This window comes from Chelonoidis abingdonii, chromosome 6, assembly GCF_003597395.2.
Source record: "Chelonoidis abingdonii isolate Lonesome George chromosome 6, CheloAbing_2.0, whole genome shotgun sequence".
Classification (NCBI taxonomy): domain Eukaryota; kingdom Metazoa; phylum Chordata; order Testudines; family Testudinidae; genus Chelonoidis; species Chelonoidis abingdonii.
The window spans coordinates 4,333,583-4,354,737 of record NC_133774.1 but is presented as its reverse complement, the minus strand read 5'-3'; the positions used below and the strand labels follow the sequence as shown (position 1 = coordinate 4,354,737).

Below are 21,155 nucleotides of genomic sequence, written 5' to 3'. Positions count from 1 at the left end.
CCGCCCAGCAGCTCCCCCTCCCCCCTGCCGGCTCACATTACAACCTGACTACCTGTCCCTCACCTACAGACATCCCCTGCTTTCCCGTTCCCCACACAGACAGTCCCTACTCCATCACAGTGGGTCCCAAACTTTTTTCCCCGAAATACCCCTCTGGCATTCGACGAGATGTCCGGCACTTCTTTTATTCTTGGTACTTCCGGAATACCCCTGCTAGTGTGGGAATGTCTCACCCCCAACGCCAGCATGACTTTGAATGCACAGGGAACCCTGGTTTAGACAATTTGTTTTCAGTGTTAAACTCAATCCACAAGCTCCCCATACAGACTCTTCTCTATTTATGTTGGTGGCTGAAGCTACATTGCCAGCTCTAGCCATTTTTTCATGAGTCCTGCGATATTTAGTGTTTTTCTTAAAGCTCCAGGAGTCAGGAGAATCTCAGCTTCCAGGTTTAAAAAACCACAAACAAACAAAAAACAAACAGTTCCTAGCCCACACTGGAGGGGGGGGGGGCACGGAGGAATGTTCACAGGGGTGAGGGAGGCAGGGAGGGAGCGCCACCCTGCCCCGCTATGCTCTCAGCTCTGCTCCAGCCACGGCCTTGGCCTCAGCCCCTGGCTCCCGGCCCGGCTACAGCTCTGGCCTCAGCCTCCTTACCCCCGTCCCCTCCCTTCCCTGGGAGCTGTGGCCCAGCTCCTGACCGCAGCTCCCAGGGAGGCCCGGACAGGGTAAAGGGGGGGTGGGGGCAGGATGTGAAAAGTTTGGGGACCACTGGCATGGGGACAAGAATGGGGAGTAAGCACACCCCTGCTTGCAGCTGATCCCCATCAGCTGGAAGGATCCCTGGTGCCAGCGAGAGCAACTTTCAGGCTACTTTAACTTGTGCTGGAGACCAGGCTGGGATCCGGAAGCCCCTGGGTCAGGGACAGCCACTATTGCCATCCCCACGCCAGACCTGGAGCAGGTGTGGCTCAGCTGATCTGGAGAATGGGGCCCAAGATTTCTCCATGGATCACAGCGTGAACAGAGCTCAGCCATGTTAGCCACAGAAAATAGTCTTTTCTGGCCAGCGATGTCATCTCACAGACACATACGCGCAGGCACACACGTGATCTGAAGTGGCAAATTTTAACCTCAAGCCAGTTTGCCAATACACTCCTGCAAAAAATAACCCTTCTTGCCAGCGCTGTACTAGGGTGACCAGACAGCAAGTGTGAAAAATCGGGATGGGGCTGGGGGTAATAGGACCCTATATAAGAAAAAGACCCAAAAATTGGGATTGTCCCTATAGAAATCGGGACATCTGGTCACCCTAGGGCTGTACTCACCATGTGGTAGCTGGTGGGCTCCTCCCCGGGACTCGCTGACACTCGTTAGACAGCAGGACTTTGATTGCCTTCCTCAAGTCTCTCTGGGCACGAGGCAGCGTGTATATACAGCGCTTTGAAAAATGAAATTATACGGACTACACAGCTGCTTTGAGAAGAGAAAAGATCCGCAGATGTGGGAGTACACGATGGGTGTTTAGAAAGGCCTCGCTTTTAGACAGCGCTGGGTTTTTGGCAGAGCTTTAGGGCATTTGTTCTGAAGCTGTGTTTACGCGCCTTTGATCAGACGTGTTTAACTTTTCTGGTGCGTGACAACAGCAAAACAAGTTTGATATGTGGATAATGAAACACTTTTTCCTTTTCTGTAAACCCTTAACAAGGTTTTGCACATCACCAACTAAACAGGGGACAGCAGCGGCATTGTAACAACTGCTGCGTGTTAACAAAAACAAAAAAAACGAACAGCCAACCAGCTCATTTGTTAGAGCTTTTCATCTGAACCGGCCACATCCTCACCTGGGCAAAAAATTACACCTACATCTTCGGGAGAGTGAGAACAAAGACATCAGGCTCCGGATGACTTTGGTTATGAATTATGACCCGTCTCCTGTTGAAGAGGATAAACCCCTCAAGGGTCTCTCCAAGCTTAAAGCCTGTAAACAAGCTCTCTCCAATTGTTACAGTTCCCAGCTACAGAGTCTTGGCTTTTTAGCCCACACTTCAGAGACGCAGACTTTTGTGCGTGTTATAGGTTCTCCTCCCCTCAGCACTGATCTGCAGAGGAAATTAATTGTTAGAGGCACCAGCTACAGAACTTTCACTCGAGCTGTAGCAGTTCACGCTTTGAGCTGTGGAGGTCCCGGGTCAAGGGGATGGCTCTCATGCTTTGAGATCTGGAGGGCCCTGCCTTCATTTCCTCCCCAAAGAAAGCAAGTTCCTGCCGGATGTCAGGGACACAAGGGTATCCTCTGCCTCTCTCCTTGGACACACAGCTCCATGTAGATCCAGGCTGCTGTTGGTTCCCTGGCCACACCTGCATCCTGTCCCTCACCCATGCCTGCATTTTCCCCATGATCAGGTATCTCACACCTTGATGTCCCATCCGGGTGCCCATCTTGACATGCTCGGTTCCTGACTGTACCAGGACTGCTGTGTGCCTTGTTGACTGGGAACCAACCTGTGCCTGTCTTCATTTCCCTCAGGCCTTTAGTCCCAAGGCCAGAAACCTGGAGACATCAGGGAAGAGGAGCGAAACACTGGGTTACATGTTGCGCTGGTGTCAACCTGGAGAAGTTCCATCCGGGGAGTCCTCTGGGTTCACACTGATAGAAGTCAGAGCACACTTTGGCTGGCTCGTACTGGACAGATTTGGCTTAGGGATATGATAAAGCACCAGACACCAGGACCTTGTTGTACAGCAAAGCCCTGTTCTGTCCTCAAACCTCACTGGCCCAAGGCCAAGGACTGGCAAAATTCACTCCTGGAGAAGCGATGGGTCTAAGGTCCCAGATCCAGTAAGCCAGAGGTATAAAACTAGGAGCTGTATGCCTTTGGGGTAGGAGAACCCAGCTCCCTAAAGAGACATCTAGCACTTGCTTCTAGGACTGGAAGATCCCAAGACGACAGACACTAAACCCACAGCATTACATGTAAAAAAAGCTGGATTTTGTCCTCCACAATGCGCAAGTTCTAATTTTTCTCTCTTTCTGAGCCCTGTGCGGTTGGGCTCATGGTAGTGGTGATGATCTGGCTTTACAGGCAGAGGCCTACACCGATATAGTACCAACAATTTAAAAACTTAATTTCGGAAACGTTCCTGAAATAGATGTTCTGACAAGCTTGTGACACACAGGCAGTATGGTGCAGTATAAAAGGTTTATTTGCACTCATTGGGGATCACACACATGCCTGAACTCCAGCCCCGTCTCAACACCTACGACCAATGAAGCCACCCCAAAAACGTGACAGCGAAACATACGATATCCACACATAGTCTTCCTATGCAGGGAGAGCGAGTGAGAGTATGTCTGTGATGCAATATGCACACACAGCGGCTGCCATTCAAAAGTTCAGAATTTGTCAACGGTCACTACAAAGAGGTATCTGAGATACCACTATCCCCCCCAGACTTACAATTATTTCCTATTCTATGCTGCCACTGTATCATACAACCTGGAAGATATACACAGTCATGGGTGAGAGAGATCATTTTGCCACAGCTGGACACGGAAGCATATGTTCAGCGGTGATAAATATTTAACATGCTTTTAGTCCTGAAAAGGCCTAGCTCCGAGGCTATCGGCCTGTAAGTGAAGACCAGAGCTGATTAATGGGTTAAACAGCTCCCCGTTACGGAAGGTTAGGATCAATCCCAATTCTCTGCTAGTCGTTGAATCTTTAATGCTTTTTATCGGGAGTGGAGTTTCTTGGCAGAGGTTAGCATTTTAAAAGGGCCACTTTAACAGGATAGATTTTAAAGGGATAAAAAAAAAACCCAAAAATGAGGTTTTCATGCAGTCACTTTGTTAAATTAAATTAAAAAAAAAAATGGTTTGGAAAAGCCCATTTTTCTCCCAGGTGAATTTGCTGCTTTCAGAGTCTGGCTCTCCCCTCAGTCTTAGGGCACAGCAGGGCTGAGAAACAATCAGTTATACCCACCCTCAGCAGATCTGAACTACAGCTACAGTCATTTGTTCCTTCCACCTTCAGGCTTCACAAAAGCTCCTCGGAGGAGCTGGGACCTAACTGTTTCAGAAATATTTGGATGAGTCTGACAGGAAGGAACACCATGTTGTTTGTTTAGCACGTTATCACTGTAGCAGCAGGTATCGAGAGAGATGCTAACGTTCAGGTAGCATCATGAGGGAAAGAACTATAGAAGAGAGAGAATGTGAGGCAAGCGGTGATGATACAATAGGAAGTGTGATAGACATCTTCACCTGAATGTCTTGCTGCCAACTCAAACATGACATGGCCAAACCCAAGAGCTTGATCTTTTCTCTCAAGTCTTATTAGTGATGTATTGCAAACTATGGTAAAATATCAAGCTATGACTAAGTTTCTGAAGGGCTTCCTGGCCCTGCTTGCAGGGTAGGGGGACTCTGTAGGGAAGCATGAAATCTGGGTCTTCAGAGTCAGGTTGCAAAGAGGCACCTTGGTCAAGGTGAGTGAGTTGTGCCTTACTGCCTTAGGGAGCAGCCTGCTTTGTCTCTCTCTGTTTTGGGATTCTTGTTCTTCAGTTCTGGATTCTAAGCAATAAAGTCAAGTTACACTGCAACCTTCCAGCAAGAGTGCTTATGTTTTGATCCATGCCTCTCTGTGTGTATGCTGTGAACATAATATGATCTGCTCCTCCACCACTGTTGGAAACACCATCACCCCCTCCTAACAGTCAGGCCTATAACCAGGGAATCATCTGTGACTCAGTGCTGTCTCCAGATCCACAACATCCAGGCTGTGTTCAAACCTCACTCCTTCTTTCATAAGCACCTCTCCAATCCAGCCTTTTCTTTCTGCCCAGCAGCTGAGAACTGCCTGGACTCATTTTGTTCTTCATATTATTGATTGATAATGTGGTAACTGCTGGGAGTCCCCAATCATGGATTGGGGTCCCACTGTACTTGGTGCTGCACAAACACCCCACAAAAAGATAGCCCCTCCTCATCTCCCATTTTGACTCTCCCATGATGCCCTCCTTTCGGGCCCAGTAGACAAATCCCTCCCCTGGCTCCCCCACTTTCTTCGTCACATCCAAAAACAACCTTCTGGTCCCGACCTCCAAGACATCTCTCAGGAAAGCTCATCCCTTCCGTTCCACTCTTCTCTTACCACATCAGCCCCATGCCCTCTCTTCTGCTCTGCCCACCTCCATTTCAGAGTTTTCTTCTCTCAAAGGCAAACAGTTGCAGAGACACAATGGTCTCTCTGGGCAGCAGTTAAGATCCTTTCCCAGCAGCTGTGCCAATGCTGACCAAAGCACTGAAAAACATCACATGTGTGAACTTAGGATAGGAAAGCAGGGTTTTTACCACAGAAACAGAGCTTGCCCCATCTTCTGCTATTATGCTCCTATGGAACTAAACTAATCCAGGTTTTACAGGGCTATGCATATACCTCACATACACCAGTTCCCACATTCACTGGCGCACACCCATTCACACACCACGCGGCTCAGTTCACACACTGCCCCACTCACACTCATTCACACACATTAACCATCCCCACCCTGCCTCGTGCCCCCCTCCTCCCATGCACACACCACACACTTCCATTCACACACGCTTGCCCCCTGTCTCTCCTTGCACTATCTCCTGCCATTCCATACCCTCAGGGATACACACGCATCACACTCCCATTCACGTGCATGGGTACCCCCGGCCTTCAATTACTGCACATCGACTCTTAAATGCAAACCATTCCCATGATAATTGTCTTTTCTCAGTCTCTGTTGTAAACATGGATTACGGGGCTGAGAGACAGAGATGAGCCTTCACTGTGGATTAACCTGCACATTGTTTTTTGTGACAAGGCCAATATAAGATCCAGACTTCTGTCCCTTGCAACATGACAGCTACCAAACAGCTGGTTCCCAGCTCCATCAATCAGAGCTTCAGAGAGATTCTATGAGCCATTAGCCTCTGGCCCTTCCTGAGAAGCTGCTGCAGCTTCGAGTCCTTCCAAGCGCCCAGATTCCTCGGCATTCCCATGAAAACCTGATGTCCGCCTGCACAGAGAGAATCAGTGCGTGCTCTTGTGACTGGCTTTAGTGCACCGAGGCAGGAGCTACCCAACAATCTGCGGGGTTGGAGGCAGGGCAGAGAGATCTATGATGCGGAGACTTGACTGCATCCCACTGGCAATGAATAAGCCAAGGTTCAAACGCCCTTCGTGCCCCATAGTCTAGGGGCTGAGCCATCCCCAGGGTGGCCCGTTCAGACTCAGTTCCACCTCTGAGATACGCTCACCCGTATTGCCCCGGCACACAGCTGGGCACTCAGGCTGGGCACTCCCCTGGCTGAACAATGGCAGGGTGGGGGCGACACCTGGATGTCACATGGTGCCTTGTGGCAGGTCCTGAGTGTGGAATGGGCAGAGGTCTGAGGCTCTGGGAATGGGAGATCCTTCCTATGCCACGCAGAGGGCAGCACAGAATCAGGCACAGCAGCAGGAGCTGGTGAAACATATGCCAGCAGCAATAACAAGGGGGTGAGTCTGACACAACATCACCAGCTGATGTGCGGTGGAGTGAGTCAGGGAAGAGCTGACAATAGCAACACTTGATGTATTGGGTGTATGTTTCCCTCCAAGGACACAGACAGACAGACCATTGCTTCACCAGGTTCTTCGGCATGGTAACCTCCTTGCCCCTCGTCATGTCCCTGCCAACCAGATCGACTTGTTCACTGTCCACACTGCGCATCCCCAGCCAGGAATTAGCTCCAGAACGGTAAATTACATGAGCCAGAAGGTTTGATGGAACAAGCCCTTTGGTGACTTGGAGATGGGAGATGCTATTAATGGAGAACTTTCACTAATTGCTTTTGTGTAATTGGGGGCTGCTAGGTGGAACTGGGTAATAAACGAGATCCAATTACATTTTCTCTCGGTATTTATTTTATTAAGTCTAATTCATCAGCTGATGAAGGGCCCCAAGACGACGGCTCATGGCCTAGGGGAAGGGTCATTTAATTCCCTGGTTGGGAAAGCACAGAGGGAGCTTTTCAGAGATGCACAAACTAAACCTCTGCACCATGAAAGAAGCCCAGGGTCCCACCCCCGCTGCCTGTCCCAGCTGCTTAGACTGGGAGTTCTGGGGCAGGGACTGTCTTTTCCTGCATGTCTGTGCTGTGCCTGGCACAATGGGACTCTGGTCTCGGTCTGCGCAGCATCCGACACGACGGGGGCCTAATCTCAGTCAGGGTCTCTAGCTGCTACCACAGCAAATGTAATGAGTGGCTGGTACATCCACAGAGAAGAGTTTCATTTGCCTTGCACGGGTTCATGGGGGAGACCACAGCTGCCTCTCTCTCCCCCATTCCTGCCCCCCACCCTTGGCCAACCTGTGCGGCAAATGCTTATAGTGCTCCTATGAGCGCTAGTCAAGGGGCCCAGCTAATGCACAGCGGCCTCTGCCGGACATACCCAGCCAGCTGGGAGGTGTGGCCAAGCCTGCACATACGGTGATGACAGCGTTTGGAAGAAGCAATAGGGAGCCAGGCTGCGGGAAAAGTGGTTTGTACTCCAGATCACCCGGCCAATCGCCATGCATGCTGGATGGCTCCTGCACTCAGTGCCTACTGCTTTGCTGCCTGCTGGCGTATGCCTCTGTCATGGGGCAGAATCCTACCAGCGTCCGGCCCTTCACCATACAGCTCACCCTGCCGTCATGGCATACAAGCCATTTACCACCACCAGAGAACATTCACATTATGGCATCACCCGGGTGACAGACTTCAGTGTCCATTTAATTAATGAAGAGACTTAGTGAAGCCCATGCTCGCGCCCTGTCTAACTGAGTGATTATCTATGGCATGCCTCGCTGGAGTGTCCAAGCCCCAGGGTATCCAAGGCACTGCTTCAGAGTTAGTGAAGTGACTGCTAGGCAAATTCCAAGGCAGGGAGAAAGTGTCATTTTTCTTGAAAAATTATTAGTAAAGTTCTTTAAAAAGTTTCTTTCTGGTTAGTTTCTTTAAAAAGACTCTGATTTATGAATATTCTTGCAGACGTACAAGCCGTGTGAGATTGCCCGAGACTCGGGGGTTCATGTTATCCATGCTGGCTACTGAACAGTTGTGAAAATGCTCCTGAATTCTAAGTATTGCATGAATCGCTATTGGCCCCAACTTTCACACCGGACAGTGCATTAGTTGCTTTCTATTTCAGCCAGGCAGGCAGGGAGCAGATAACAGCACCATGAGGCTCAACGAACTGATCCCAAACAGCTAGCCATCAAGGCAAACAGCACGGGAACCAACTATCTGGCAAACACTTTTGAGGACCTGGTCTGTCCCTAGGGACGCAGGAGGGGGTTGTGCACAACTGGTATCCAAGAGAGAGGCTAGATTCAGCGTCAACAGCATTATCAATAAATAGCTCAACTTCCTGGACTGTTAGCACCTCGGCCTCCCTACTCAGCATTTAGTGACTCTTTCCTCAGCAAAGCCTGCTGAAGAGACCCCAGGATGTAACCAATGGATTATTTATTGTTGTTGTGGCCAATCATTGAAACGGTCCACTTAGAGGAATGACTTCCAGCGCTTCCTTGAGGAAATCTTTAACAAGACTGATTTTAGAATCAGAGAAACGTGGGGCTGGAAGGGACCTCGAAAGGTCATCTAGTTCAGTGGCTCTCAACCAGGAGCACGTGTACCCCTGGGGGTACGCAGAGGTCGTCCAGGGGGTACATCAACTCAGCTAGATAGCTGCCCAGTTTTACAAAAGGCTACGTTAAAAACACCAGTGAAGTTGGTCCAAACTAAAATTCCATACAGACAATGACTTGTTTATACTGCTCCATAGACTATACACTGAAATACAAGTACAATATTTATATTCCAATCAATTTATTTTATGATTATATGATAGAAATGAGAACATCAGCACTTTTTCAGTACCAGTGCGCTGTGACACTTCTGTATTTTAATGGCTGTTTGCGTAAGAAAGTCGTTTTTGAGTGAGATGTAACTTGGGGGTACACAAGACAACTGAGACTCCTGAAACGGGGGCAGGATTCTGGAAAGGTTGGGAGCTGTTGGTCTAGTCCAGGCCCCTGCACTGAGACAGGACCAAATAACCCCAGACCATCCTTCACAAGTGCTTGTCCAACCTGTTCCGAAAACTCTGTGATGAGGATCTCACAATCTCCCTAGGCCGCCTATTCCATAGCTTAACTCTCCTTGGAATTGGAAAGGTTTTCCCGCTATTTAACCTACATGTCCCTGGCTGCAAACTAAGCCGATTCCTTCTTGTCCTACCTTCAGCGGACAAGGAGAACAGCTGATCACTGTCCTGTGTAACATATTGGGAGACTGTTCTCAGGTTCCCCCGTCAGTCTTCTCTTCTCTAGACTAAACATGCCCAGCTTTTCACCTCTTCTCTGGAGAATTGCAGTCGGACCCGACCCAGCGCCAAGCCGTAAGCTGAAAAGCATTGGTTTGAGAAACACAAATCAGATCTTAGCGTGAAGTGAGTGAACCTCCTCTCCCTGCACTGCCTGGCAGGCCAGTCATTAAAACTCCTGCCAGGGAAGGCGCGTTTCGGACCCTTCAGACAGTCCCACAGTGGGTTAAGTAGTTGGGTTTACAGTTCCTTAGAGCCAGAGAAAGTGACCCTGAGAAGTACCTAGTCAGGCACATCTGCTCCCTGGCGCTCCGGACAGAGTTGTCGCCTCTGGCCTTATCAGCACCTCCGCAGCCCCACCCCCTTTCCCAGAAAGGGGGCAGGATTGCAGTGAAGGCTGCCCAAAGAGTGGGTGCATGACGGAAGCAAGGAATGGGTGCCAGGCTGTGGATGATTCATTCATTCACCAGCAACTAGACACCACACAACAAAAACACTAACCCAGGAACCTATCCTTGCACAAAGCCTGTTGCCAGCTCTGGCCACATATCTATTCAGGGGACACCATCACAGGACCTAATCTCTTCAGCCACGCCATCAGGGGCTCGTTCACCTGCACATCTACCAATGTGATATACGCCATCATGTGCCAGCAATGCCCCCTCTGCCTGTACACTGGCCAAAACCGGAACAGTCTCTTAACGCAAGAATAAACGGACACAAACAGACATCAAGAATTATAACATTCAAAAGCCAGTTGGAGAACACTTCACTCCCTGGCCCTCGATTACAGACCTAAAAGTCACAATATTAACACCAAACAAACTTCAAAAAACAGACTCCAACGAGAGACTGCTGAATGAATTAATTGCAAATTGGACACCATCAAACTAGGCTCGAATAAAGACTGGAGTTGGATGGGCTATTACAAAGATAAACTATTTCCTCATGCTTATTCCCATCCACCCTTCTATAGTTCCTTACATCTCTGTCAAATTGCTGAAAATGGGCCATTTTCATTACCACTACAACCCATTCTTTTTCTCTCCTGCTGATAATAGCTCACCTTAATTGATCACTCTCCTTTTAGAGTGTATGGTAACACCCATTGTTTCATGTTCTCTGTGTGTGTTTATATATTATATATATAATCTTCCTACAGTATTTTCCACTACATGCATCTGATGAAGTGGGCTGTAGCCCACGAAAGCTTATGCGCACATAAATGTGTTAGTCTCTAAGGTGCCACAAGGACTCCTGTTCTTTTTGCAGATACAGACTAACATGGCTGCTACTCTGAAACCTATTCAGGTTAGGGACTGTTCTGTTGGTGGCACTCAGAGTCTGGGTATTTCTCGGCTTCCCCTACGGTAGGTTTTGTTAGGAGCAGAACGGGAGGCTTTCCGAAAGCTCAGAGCAGCGCCTTACCCAATACATATGTATCATTTAGACTCAGTCTTCCGCCTTGTCCACATAAACGTTACCCCAGAGGAAACCAAACCAATTTAGCTAACGTAGGGCAAACTCCTTGGGCACACTCTTCTATCAGTTTAAAAATGGCTCTAGCGGTTTGCTGGTGCTTGTGTAAATTTATCAGCACAAATTTAACTGATATAAGCCAGCTTTAAATCAATTTAAGCGCATCCTCCTGGGTGTGGTGTTCTGTCCCCTCTAATGGCACCGAGACCATTTCAAGATTAAAGAGTCTGCTGCAGCCATGTGGCTTTTACCTCATGCAGTAGAGTCTCATGCATTAGCTTTGGAAGTCCCAGGTTCGATCCCGCCTGCCGACAACCAGGGTCTGTCAGCATTACACATCCACACACAAAGTCACATCTGTTGGAGTGAATGGGTCTGGATTCGTTTCTTTAATGAAACCGGTGCTGGGTGTGTTTGTATGTGTGCTCACCTACATGGCACCAGGCCTTAACAACGGAGCAGGAAATACTTGGTCAGGAGCAAGCTTTTTCCTGCCATTCCAGCGGCTCCTCGGCATCAACCAGGCTGGGGGCGAACCCACTGAACAGTCCATTTGCATCTCTGCTGCCGGGCTCAGAGGCACACCAAAAAAAAGCAAGCGATTCAGGTTCAATTCCTGTCTCAGGTGACGATTCAGACCAGTTTCTTATTTTATCCAAGGCCTTTGGGGAAGGGCCTCTTATCATTTTCTATTTGGCTGTCCAGCGCCAAGTGCGGGAGGCCTTCGAGCCCATCTACACCATGTAAATTATGAGTTTCGCGGAAGCCTTAGAAGGAAAATTAACTCTCATATTCTGAAGCCCTTTTGCCCGTGTGGCTTGGCTCCCCCCTGGGCGCGGCACTCGGCTCCTCTGTTGCTGAGGAGATGTGCTAACATGGGAAATGCATCACGCGATGGAGAGAGCTGGCCCAAGTCCACAGCTAAAGCAGAATCCGAGAGGCAACAGAGACAGAGAGAGGCCAATTCAGCCACTCGAGGGCAGAGCTGGGATTAAAACCAAAGACCTCTCCCTCCCCCCACAGTGTCATGCTCCCCGATACGGCTGTTGCTTTAGCGCTGCGATAGCATTGAAGACAGAGATAGAAAAACCTCAGCCCAAGAAGCACAGCTACCTACCTGTTTGTCTGCTTACTAAGCGCTCGCTGCTGTTGCATCTGAGCGCCTCCCAATCCCTGCCAGATTGCATTGTCTGGGCACCCTGGCGGGAGAGGGGAGAAGGCGTTTTCCCCCACTGTGCAGATGGTGAACCAAGGTAAAGGGAAGACTGGCCTAGATTCACGCAGGGAGGCTGAGCTGGGAATTGAACCCATGTCTCCTGAGTCCCAGCCCAGGGCTTTAGCCACGAAACACTCCCCATCATTCCATGCTACTTGAAATGCACAGGTGTACAGGAGTGTGGGGGTGTTCCTCCCCCCCTCACCCCCCGCCAGGACCTCACCTACACAGCACATTACCACACAAACCTTTCCTCCTCCACATGGGCCCACCTACCCCCCTCGTCTCTATTTCCATCTCAAGCCCCTCCCCCCGGGTGCTCTTTCCTGCTTCCATTCGCACCTGTATTTTACCGCTGAGCCTGCTGTCACTCACGTAACCTTGCTTGTTTAGTAATTTGTGGCAATAAAGCGTCACTGTAGGGAAAAAATACAGCATCCCAGTGGTGTATAAATCTCCAGTCCATGAATTGAGCAGTGCCGGCATGCGCCTCTCCCCGCTCTTTTTATGTAAGTGTGACCATCTAAGAAGAAAAGGAGCCACGCTGGTGTGTGATCTTACAGGAGAGCAGCGTCTTCGCCACCTTCCTTAGGGACCCTAACAAGCACCAAGTGGCTGGAGTGTGCTGTGATTGGACTGGAGCCATGAGGCCTCAGCAGAGGCTTCCCAGAGCCAGTCAGTAATCAAGAGGTTCGGAGGGTATGGCTACACTTGGAATTTGAGTGTGGTCGGAGCGGCAGCGCTGGGAGAGAGCTCTTCCAGCGCTGCCCGTAAACCACATCCTCTACGGGTGTAGCGTGCAGCGCTGGGAGCCGCGCTCCCAGCACTGCCGCCCTGATTATACTGACGCTTTACAGCGCTGTATCTTGCAGCGCTCAGGGGGCTGTTTTTTCACACCCCTGAGCACGAAAGTTGCAGCACTGTAAAGCGTGAGTGTAGCCATACCCTTAGTAAGGAAGAAACAAGTTGCTAAGACACATTAGTGACATTCCAGGATCCCTCCCCACCACCCTGTATCGGCCTCACTGCACTGGGCTGCAGAACAAACATAATCCAGGGATGGATTAAGCAATCCAGGGTCCCATCAGCACCATGATGTGGACCCCCCTTCCTCTGCCCCTGCTCCCACTGGGAGAGGCCCTTACCCAACCAGAGAGGCAGGGGAAGCAGCCTAGGAGTCCCCTTGGGAGACTCTGCCCCCTTGGGAGGAACATGGGTGCCCCCTCTGATCCAGAAAGGCTGAGGGAGAAGCAGGGTGGCTCCCCAGTACGTACCCCAACAATCATAGTTTATCTGCTAGATGGGTGGGACGCAGTGAGCCTTTCTCCTCTGCCACACACAAAGTCCTCTACCAGGATGGTGCTGGCAGGGGTTCCCCAGAGACATGGGTCTAGGAGCTTGCAACCAATTGACACATCTGGGGCAACTCCCATGTCCAACCTACTGTCATAGGCTCTGTGCAGACTCAGGCAGACGCCCCTCCATTGGTTACATTCAAGTCACATTTCCACAGTTTCTTTGCAACCACGTGGGCTAGAAACTTTCTTTTAGTGGGAGCAGGGATTCTGGTGTAATCACAGAAACTAGGTCCGTAGGCACAGGCCTGTGGCTTCATTTGTCCCTGTCAATAACAGCAGTAAGGGACAAACCTCACGTCCCTTCCTTCTACGAATGCAAAGGGCTCTGTCCAAAGCACAGAGCAGTGCAATGCTGCTACCAGGGGAGGGGGCAAGCCAGGGACCCTGCACAGCATGGGAGGGGAGGAGGGAGCGATGCAAACCCTTTCAGAGCTGAACCCAATGAGCGCTCTGTGAATGCCACCAGTGCAGAGGGAACGTGGGGGTGTGTCAGGTCTGATCCATTCACTGCCTCGTGTATCCATCAGCCATTCCCCAACCCATGCAGGGGGAGGAACATGCTGAGACTGCACTGACAGCATGTGCCATCCTCAGTTGCAGGAGCTAGGAATGGGAGAGGAGGATCATGGGGGACAACGTCCAGATGTGGAGTGGGGCCAGAAGAGAGAGCACTCCCCGATTGATCGCCATACCGACTAGGGAGTTCGATCCATGTCAATGGGAGAGCCTGGCTGTTGGAAAGGAGGAGAGGAAGTGAGTGGGAAGAGAGGGACTCTGGAAGGGACAGCAGGAGAGGAGGAGCTCTCTCTGTTGCATGTAGCCAGAGCATGGTGGCCGTCGAGAAACAGCCTGGCCCCAGGCTGGCAGATTCTTGCTGTGGCCTGGACTCCTCTTTGCCAGACATGATAGAACGACACTCTTGCTGAAGGATGCTGCTTTTACCAGAAAAATGCTGTTTGCATTAGGAGATTCAGCATCGTCAGTAAGGGCTCTATCACGAGGCAGGTCTCAGCAATCTCCAGGGACGTGTGTTACTCTGTGGCTATCGCTTGCAGATGTTCCCCTATCAATTTTCAAACTACCGATACCAGTAAGAAATACAGTCACCTCTTTAGTGTCTACTGGACAAAAGGAATGGTTTGTCTGAAGTGCTGAGACCTAGCTACAGCTAGGAAAACCCATGAGCCATGAAAGCAATCTAGGTTATGGACTATCCATATGAACACACGAAACAGTGCATCCTATCTTGCTTGCTTGCTTTCTTCTTTATAGCCAGGAGTATTTAGTGTCACTTTGCTGCTATTCTTCTGGCTGTTGTTAGAATGGGTTCCTGTCTGCATCCTGTATCACTTGCCAGACCGGTATTGCCCTGGCCTCTTCTTTCGTCATTCAGTATTGGACCCATTCTACAACAATATGCATTACCTCACCTTTTGGGGGCGAAGCCAGACCTTTTGGCACCTGCTCCCCTATTTGGTGTAAACATTGCTTGTGCCAATCAGAGGCGAACACACACAGGTTTTGGGGCCCGTCCCCTATGACACTTCTGTGATGTCATAGTGAGTACTTTAGGGGTTGCCCTGCCATGTGCAGGCAGAGAGAGGAGAAAACGTGTCCCGTGTATCCCGTGTATGCCGTGTATGCCGTAACCGAGCCTGATCACCTCGAAGCCTCTCTCTCAGCTCACGTGTTTCAAATAGAGCTTCTACGTTTGCCGGTCGTGATGTGTTGGTTTGTATTTGTAAGTATCAGTTATTACTAAATGCTGCATTTTGTTTGTAAATATTGTTAGTAGATATTTTAGGCATTGTGTGTTTTAGGTTTTGTTAACTCTATTAGCTAATCATAAGCTGCTCTCTTACCCCTTGTAACTATCCCCAATAAAATTTTAAATTGATTGATTTTAGTTGTGTGTGTGTGTGTCTGCAGTCTGCCTCGTGACCCATACTCTCCTTGCATCTCTTACCTATATAGTCTGTTGCCACGTGCAGCCTGGTAAATAACAGGCCTGCATTTCCTTTCGCCCCTGCGAATACGTGGCAATCTACAGCTGTGTGCGTGCTTGCAATTTGTTACACACACACACACACCCTAGAGAGTCCCATATCTAAATTCTGTCCCTGTTCTGGCATCCACACTGAAATCCTGAATGTTGCTTATGAATATAAATACACTTGTGAAATTTCATAGCCTGTCTAAAACCCATACGTGGTTTTCGCATTCGCTTCCAGTCTCGCCCACTCGTCAGTGGAAAACATGGGCAACAGCTAACAACTCCCTGGAGAGGGACAAAACGCAAACAAAAGGAGAGCGAAGAAGGTTTGGCATGTTCTGCATGAGCATTAAAAACACCATCAGGAAGAGACACATCCCCTCAGGGGCTCAGGAATGGTGTGCCACACGGGGAGAAACACACAAGTCAGGCATGAAAATTAACATGCCACCAATAGAGATGAAACCCATCAAACAAACCACCCAAGCTGGTCGCTAACCACGAAACCAGACAAGCGCAAACAACCTCCTCTCTTCCCCCCTCCCATGTGCCACCTGCAAGAGAGAACAGCCAGCACCGGCCATTCAAAGCCGTGCAACGTCACCCAGCCTGCAAAGCAGAACAGCAGCATATGGACAACAGCCCCACATCAAGCACGCTCTGGGATGATGCCGTGTGATGTGCTACCGGGGCTGAATGAGGCAAACGGCCATTCAGGGGAGCAGCTAGGGGGCAAGGAAAACAACAGAGTACAACCCACCCAACCCTCAAACATGAGACAGGACAAGACAGAGAGATTCTTCTTTGGCTCCTGCACCCACATCCCAGTTCCCTGCAGAAACATGGGCTCAGTGCCCTTTCACTGGTCTCTATCATTCCACCCAAGTGAGGACATCCGCAATTTCCTGCAGAGCAGGCCCGGAACCGAACTAACCCCTTTCAGTCTTCTAGCCTCTCCATCGTCCCTCACTGCCCCCTGGGAATAAAACCCTCGCACGTACAATTGCAGGCACACTCAGGAACCGAAGTGAGCTGATGTCCCAGAGTGGCTCCAAGCAGCCGGCTGTTTTACCCTCCCGGCGCTGGTTCTAACCCCCAAGGGTGCAGCTGGGTTTGGCTGGGAAGGTCTGTATCCAGAGCAGCACAGCATGGGACAAGTGTGCCAAAGGCATGCAGATCATCAAGCCATTGAAACCTGTCTGACAGCAGGCTCGAATGAACAACTCCTGCCCCACGGAGATCGCTAGGAAAAGCATTTAACACCCTGGAGAGAAATTAGATGATAACTTTGTCCACTGGCTCGTTTGTCCATTCAAAGGCTGGTGCAAGGAAATGTGGTCCAGGGGTGAGAGGGCTAACCTAGGACACCTGGGTTCAATTCTTGGCTCAGCCACTGACTTCCTGTGTGACCTTGGACATATCACTTAATCGACCCCATAGCTCAGTCCCTCCCCCTCCCCATAAAATGGGGTGAATACTGAACCTCCCTGGAGCGGTTCGAGAGGCTAGAACATGTAATGACCATGAGGCATTCAGATACCGTGGTGCTGAGGGCAATGTAAGTACCCAGAGAGAGTGCCCGTTGTGGCTGTGAAGTCCTGAGTGACCAATGGTGTGTAGCATTGTGACCACTCCAAGGTTATTCATAGGTTCCAAGGCCAGAAGGGACCATTGTGATCAGCGAGTCTGACCCCTTGTAGAGCCCAGGCCAGAGACCTGCCCCACACTAACTCCCAGAGCAGAGCTTTCAGAAAAACATCCAACCCTGATTTACCAAATGGTCAGTGATGGAGAATCCTCCACACCCCTTGGTTAATTGCTCCAGTGGTTAATGACCCTCACGCCTCTGTTCTTCTCCCTCAAGGTAAGTGGGTCATTCAAGTGCTGCTGAACCTGGTATTGATGCGGATGCAACATGTCATCCCAGGTTGCTGCTGCCTTCCAGGGGAATGAAGATCCTTTCCAAGATGGCCACTCCCTGAGACTACATTTCATCTGCACCTCACGCTTCAGGTTCTGGCAGCTCCAGGTGGGCTCCAACCTAGGCAAACTGAACAGCAATGTGAACAGCAATGTGCACTGTGGGGACTGGTCCTCCTGCTAGCCAGGCATCTTCCCAAAAGAGTGCAACAGGGCTAATGCGGGGTGCCGTTTATCACAATTCATACAGAAGCTCCTCTCCCGCACGCACGCAGATGCAGGAGAGGTGGAAGCACCTGTAATTGGGACCAGCCCCGTGCAAAATTCATTCCAGGTAATGAAACAAATGATCCCCAGAAGGATAGATTTGCTGCTCCCTCCTTTCCCTGACCTATTGCTGTTTGGCTTGGACAGCTCAACGTGGCCTTATCGGCAGATCGGCTTGCAGCCGCGGCACTCTGCCAGCCTCCCTTGTTCCAGAGCACTGGATAATATATATATATTTTTATTTTTTTTAATATTTATGGGCTAGATCACATGCCTTATTAAGCCAGACCTAAATCATTCCTCCACCCGCCCCCACCTCCAAGATCCTGTGGAATGTGCCTGCCATTAAACACGCAATTAGCCTGCATTTACGAATCTGCAAAAGGCTCTGGCCAGCCATTCATCGCTCACCAGTGGGGATTTTATTCCTCCCACCAGCTGAGTCCATCCTGTAAACTGTCTAATTAGTCACCAGCGAGCCAATGCCATTGGAACTGGCTGCAGTGCCACGAGCCACCAAAGTATTACGGTCTCCTCCTCAGAGAGCGGGAGACCAGCCGATGTCTTTGGACAAGTAAGTGTCCGCATCCTGCCAGCTCTAGGACACAGGCCTGGCCTGCCCTGGCCAGCTGCTGCGTGCCCTCAATTTCCCTTGACCATGGTGTGAGGTCCTGCGGGGGCCCAAGGGGAGAAATGGAGACATCCCTCCTCCTCAGAACCCCCCCAGACCCAGATCTGTGCAGGGGAGAACACGCTTCTCGAGGGCAGTAAGACCCACATGGCATCCCCTCTCCCCCAGCCATGTGGCTTTTGGGAGGGAGGAGCCAGCCCAGGAACAGGTCAAGCCAGGACTGTCTGACGCTGCTGACGTCCTCAGATTGTTTCCCAATGTTGCAGCCTGAACGGTCCATCCTCTGTGCTGATTGGCTGCTCGCCTCAACCCTCACCTGCGCCTCGCCTTCCACCCAGCCAATTCTCAGCTAGCGTAACCCCACGGAGAGGATTTCAATCACAAAACAAATGCGGAACAGACATGCCGTTTGCGCCCATCACACAGTGGTCCCTCTGCTTGTGAGGCAGATCCCTCCCCTCCATCCTTTGTCTAGTTACACTGCAAGCTCTTCGGGGCAGAGACTGTCTCTTGCTTTATGTCTGTCCAGCACCCTGCACAATGTGGCCTGGTTCTGCACTGCCATAATCCACATGAGAAAGAACAGATAAAGCCCTCAACACCGGGCACGACTGGAGCTTTCAGATCCTGCTCCTGTGGCCTGTTGACATCAACAGAAGCTGACAACACTCAGCACCCTTTGCAGGAGGTGCTCTGCTCCTGGGAGAATGGGACCTCAGTCTCTCTGGTTGGCACACATGTTCTGCACGCATCCCGCTTCTCCCACTAAATGAGCATCCGGTCAAGGGGCTAGGAGAATACCAGCCCAGCAGGGGTTAACAGAAAGGCCCAGATGGAACATGTCCGTGCTGATGTGGGCCCCAGGAATGATACCACCTTGGAGGGCATCACTGCACAACCAAGGCTAGCTCAGTGCTTTGAGGCTGTATGACCCCAGCAGGAAAGGGATAGGATCAAAACAGATCAGGATGCTCTGGGCACAAGGGCATCCTAGATGGAGAGCCAGAAGCACCACCACTCAGAACCAGTACTAACCCAGGCCCCTCTCTCCCTGCTGCCTGGCTCGGGCAATTTGAAAAGCAACGTGACAGAGCCGGATTCGTGCTCCTCTACTGCTGAGCACCAGGGGATGTATCAATCAGCAAAGCCAAGGAGAGAAACAAGCAGTGTTTAACCATTAGCATGTGTGTAAGGAGACCCTTAATAAACTCTTTTCCCTCGTTCCTGTCTGCCTTGCTCCGGGCCACTAATCCAATTGAGCAGAGCTCAGCACTTGTAACAAGGCTGTGACACATTTGTCAGATCCCTGACTAGACTCATGGCTAATTTTACAACACTAATTTATCTTAGCATATTATATCGCTTTAATGTCGTCCCCCCCGGATCCCATTACCACCGCCGTACCTTGTAGCCAGTGTGTACCGGTAATTGCTATTATTAGCAATGTAAGCCACTGGAGATGCCCTGCAAATAAAGGGAGCAACAAGCAATCCAGCCAGCAGGCCAGCATGCACTGACTCAGAAAGGGAAGCAGGCCAGCCTGCCAGGAAAACAAGGCGGCAGAAAGAGGAGGAAAAGATGGCACCTGGACATGGACAAATGGGACGAAATAAAAGTCAAAACTCTACTTTTGGTGATACTGGTGTAAATCTGGAGTGACTCTGCCAGCAGCAAGGGAGCCAGGCTGGTGTAAATCCGGAATGACACCGCTGGCAGCAAGAGAACCACATTGGTGCACATCTGCAGTGACTCCACCGGCAGCAAGGGAACCACGCCGGTGTAAATCAGGAGTGACTCCACCGGCAGCAAGGGAGTCACGCTAATGTAAACATGGAGCCACTCTAATGCTCTCCATTTACATCCCAGCTTTCCCAGTTGCAGTTGACTCCCCTGTGTTATGCAAACAATGGCGATTCCAATCTGAAAGTCATCCTGCCCGGCAATCTAGGGACAGATACATATTTTTTAAAGGCAGCAGCCCAGAGCTTCTAATGACCTCACTGCTTCTGACGGGGTTCCAAATTCAGTTCAAGGAGTTCTCCCTGCATTAGTCAGAACAGTCCCAAGATACCTCTGGGGCCACTTCATTTTACTGCTGTCTAGCCTGCGATGACATGTCCCTGTGTCACTACGCAACGTCTGCATATGGTGACGCAACAGCTCAGTCTTGGATCGCAAAGCTGAGAGAAGACAATTCTATCTAGGGAGACAAGGGCCAGTTGCTTCCCACAACAGGCTGTGCCAGAGAGGCAGAAGGCAATTGCTTATGCGCTTGGACACCACCTACCAAGGCTGGAGGTGATATTCGGCCAGCAAAAGCCATCAGGAGTTGGGCTTTTCATCAAAGATGGTGCAGCGTCCCTTGCAGAGGTGTGGGACTGACTGAGAGATCTCCCTGTTTGGAATCACCAGAACAACTCTGCTTTCCTGGAAAGTCTCCCAAAGAAAAGCTAACCTGCTCAGCTTAAGAATAGAGGTTTGATGCTGCTTCTCCAAGAATCGAGCCCAAGTCCTGCTGCCAGGAAACCTTCCCACAGAGCCCCCTTCCATGAGCACTCAGAGATCTGCACTTTTACGTGTCACCCAGCTGAAGTCGGATGTCTCTCCCCAAGAAGCTAAATAACTAAACAAATGGCAAAAGCACGGTCTAAAGGCTCCAAAAAGAAGACAAGGCAGCACCTGCCTCCTTGGCAGCCAGCATCAGGAGGAGAGGCCTGGAGGTGGTGGACACGGTACACAAGGCTCCTGGATGCGCCGTCTGGCAGTGATGCTCAAACTGAAACAAGTGGGTCTATGACTAAAAAATCTCTTACCTTTCCACCGGTCTGAATTCCCAAAGGTGTCCCCGATTTCTCATCAAATTCCTCGGGATTCCTCCACACTACCTGGCGGGGTAGACCTGGGG

At 50.4% G+C, this 21,155-nt stretch overlaps 1 protein-coding gene across 1 annotated transcript in view; it reads right to left on the bottom strand.

Annotated features, from left to right (window-relative positions):
- CNTFR (ciliary neurotrophic factor receptor) overlaps nucleotides 1–21,155 on the bottom strand; it is a 470,837-nt gene that overhangs the window by 365,705 nt on the left and 83,977 nt on the right. Inside the window, exon 2 of the mRNA XM_032780890.2 lies at nucleotides 21,064–21,149. The gene's annotated coding sequence lies outside the window, so the exon portion shown is untranslated. The remainder of the gene's footprint in view (nucleotides 1–21,063; nucleotides 21,150–21,155) is intronic.